Here is a 3,867-nt window from a genome sequence, read left to right as displayed (position 1 = left end):
GCAGCAACCTCCTTGATCTCAGCTGCAGCAACTTCTTGCTAGACACATCTCAGAGGCAAGAGAAACAAAACCAAAAATGAACTATTGGGATTTCATCAAGATAAAAAACTTTTGCATAGCAAAAGAAACAGTCAACAAAACTAAAAAGTAACCTATGGAATGGGAGAAGATATTTGCAAATGTCTTATCAGATAAAGGGCTAGTATCCAAAATCTATAAAGAACTTATCAAACTCAATACCCCCAAACCAAAAAATCCAGTCAAGAAATGAGCAGGAGGGACACCTGGATAGCTCAGTCTGTTAACCATCTGCCTTCAGCTGAGGTCATGATTCCAGAGTCCTGGGATCGAGCCCCAAGTTGGGCTCCTTTCTCTCTCTCCCTCTGCCCCTCCCCCCTACTTGTGCTTTCTTCCTTTCAAGTTAATAAATAAAATTTTAAAAAGAAATAGGCAGAAGATATGAACAGACAGTTCTCCAAAGAAGACGTATAAATGGCCAACAGATCCACAAGAAAAGGCTCAAAACATCACTCAGCATCAGGAAAATGCAAATCAAAACCACAGTAAGATGCCACCTCATGCTGGTCAGAATGGTTAAAATGAATAACCCAGGAAACAACAGATGTTGTCAAGGGTGCAGAGAAAGGGGCACCCTCTTAGACTGTTGGTGGGAATGCAAATTGGTGCAGCCTCTCTGGAAAACAGTATGGAGATTCCTCAAAAAGTTAAAAATAGAGCTACCCTATGACCCAGCAATTGCACTACTAGGTATTTATCCAAAAGATACACAGTAATTCAAACAGGTATATGCACCCCAATGTTTATAGCAGCAATGTCCACAATAGCCAAAATATGAAAAGAGCCCAGATGTCCATCAACAGATGAATGGATAAAGAAGAGGTGATATGTGTGTGTGTGTGTGTGTGTGTGTGTGTGTACTGTATATATATATAATGGAATATTAGTCATCAAAAAGAATGAAATCTTGCCATTTGCAACAATGTGGATGGAACTAGGGGTATTATGCTAAGTGAAACAAGTCAGTCAGAGAAAGACAAATACTACATGATTTCACTCATATGTGGAATAAAAATTATCTGCTGAACATAGGAGAAGGGAAGGAAAAATAAGATGAAAATTGAGAGGGAGGCAAACCGTAAGGGACCCTGAACTCTAGGAAACGAGCTGAGGATTGCTGGGGGAGAAGAGGGAGGAAGGGATGGGCATTAAGGAGGGACATTACTTTATGTAAGCTGGGTATTATATGCAACTGGTAAATCACTAAATTCTACCTCTTAAACCAATTAAAAAAAAGGAAATTGAACATAAATAAATAAGTAAACAAAATCATTTTGAAAACCTCCTCTTGGCCATCATTATAATTCCTTAAGTGCCTGTTGGTATAGTTTTCCATCCACACACATTATCTGATGTAGTTAAAAGAGCAAATTATATTCCAACATATCGGCAGATGACAACAACATGCATCTCTCATACCCAGGTACTTGCTTTAACCAGGGTGTCATCCTGGTTTACAGAAACATAATGTAGTGGTTGTTAGCTGACAGTCACAATATGCCCAGTGAGGTTCAAAGGTAGGAATCAAAATAATAAATGTAACATGTAACTAAAATGATATTTCCAACCTATGATGATCTAGGCAGTTCATCAAGGAACTCTGAGTGATGTCTTCTCTTCAGACAGTGTATATAAGGTCTCAGAAAACTGTTGAGGTGTGGCTTTGGTTCAGTTGTCTTTTAAAAAAAAAATATTTATTTATTTATTTACTTATTTGATGGAGAGGGAGAGAGAGAGAGCACAAGCAGGCAGAGTGGCAAGCAGAGGAAGAAGGAGAAGCGGGCTCCCCACAGAGTAGGGGGAGCCTGATGTGGGAATCAATCCCAGGTACCTGAAATCATGACCTGAGCTGAAGGCAGTTACTTAACCAACTGAGCCACCCAGGCACCCTCTACCAGTTCTTTTTTTTTTTTTTTTTTTTTTTTTTTTTTGCTTTCTAGTTGTCCTTCTTAAGGGATAATTAGTCCAAGAGTAGCTTCTTATATTGGCCATGACCCAACACCACATATGAGAGGAACAACTGAGACTATTAGTTGTGCTGAGGTGGTTTTTAAGGAAAGAATGATAACTCCCTTTCCAGCCATTATTTCCCATTATGTGACCTCTTTTCAACTGCCACAGGTCTCCTGATTTTTCCAGTTTCTACCTGTCTTACCCCAGATTGGACTTCACTGGTTCAGCTATACTGCCCTCTAGAGGCATGTGGCAGGATTAGGCTCTCCAGAGCTGCTGCTTTTCATTTTTAGGAAGGAGTAGAATAGCAAAGGATGATGGGCCAATCTCTACCAGGAAAGAGAGAGGCATCACCTATGGTCAGTCTTAACTTAGCATCACTGAGTGAAGTTGCTATTCAGTCCATTTTTCCTTTAGGAATATGCACAGGAAAATTTAGAGGAATGTAGGTAGAATTCTGAGCAGCAATGTCTCCTTTAGTCTGGACTGCAGATGTTGCCTTGGACTCAAGTCAAGCCAGTTGGATTCACAAGACACAGACATTTTGTAAGGTGGAGATGATTTTTGTGAGGTGATAGGTAACATCATCCCTGTCCCTCTCATTCCCATCTCTGCACCTCCTTGAATTTCCAAAGATATTCTTCTTATACTGTCCCTTAATTTCAGATGAAGCACATACTTGCACGATATTAATCTATACTGTGCACCAGTGCTAATAGTCCCAGGCCTTGTTTCATTATCTCTAGGTCATCCAACTTCTTTTACATATAGTAAAATAATGCAAATCGTAAGTGTACAGCCTTTTACTGATGGTTTATCTAATTCCTGCTGATGAACACTGGAGTTGTTTTTAGTTTGTTCTACTACGAATAAAGCTGCTGTGAATATTTTATACAAGATTTTTTATAGACAAATGGTTGTTGTATGTGTAATTTTATTAAGAATTGCCAAACTGTTTTCCAAAGTGATTACATAATTTTACATTCCCACCATCAATATATGAGAGTTTCAGTTGCTCCAAATCCTACAAAGATTTTGTATTGTCTTCTTAATTGTAGTCAGTCTATTGAGTGTTCAGTGGTATCACGTTGTGACTTGAACTTATGTTTCCCTGATAAGTAATGATGTTGAGTGTCTTTCGTATGTGGTATTGGCCATTTGAATATCTTCTTTTGTAAACTGTCTGCTCAAATTTTTTGTTCACTTTTTTAAAATTTAAATCATATTAATTCACATATAGTGTATTATTAGCTTTAAAGGTAGAGTTAAGTGATTCATCAGTTGTATTTAATGCCCAGTGATCATTACATCCTTAATGAACCTCCTTATGCAAATCCTCCTTAATGGGAATCATCCAGTTACCCCATTCCCCACCTCCATCCCCTCCAGCAACCCTCAGTATGATTCCTATGGTTGAGAGTCTCTTGTGGTTTGTCTCCCTCTCTGATTTTTTTCTTGTTTTATCTTCTCCCCTATTATAAAAATATTTTATTATATTAATTATTTTAGCATTGTTGAAGTCTTGAAATTTGGTAATGTGTTTCCTCCAACTGTGTGGTTTTTCTTCAAGATTGTCTTGGTTATTCCAGGGTGTTTTCATTTTCATTTAAATTTTAAAATGGGCTTGTCAATTCCCAAGGAAAATGACCAGGTCCCAGGGCTCAGGCTTGGAGTAAAGTGGGTAGAATCAGCATTTGCTCTCCCACAGCCCACAGTGGCAGCCTGGTTTGGTGTAGGGTATCTGTTGACTGTGGGTAGGGGAGGAGGTCACAAAGGAACACAAATCACAGTGACCTCCTGTTTTTCAACAAAAACACTTGATGCAGTAGGATGATG

The sequence above is a fragment of the Mustela nigripes genome, chromosome 9, assembly GCF_022355385.1.
Source record: "Mustela nigripes isolate SB6536 chromosome 9, MUSNIG.SB6536, whole genome shotgun sequence".
NCBI lineage: Eukaryota > Metazoa > Chordata > Mammalia > Carnivora > Mustelidae > Mustela > Mustela nigripes.
Note: the sequence above shows the minus strand (reverse complement) of the source record.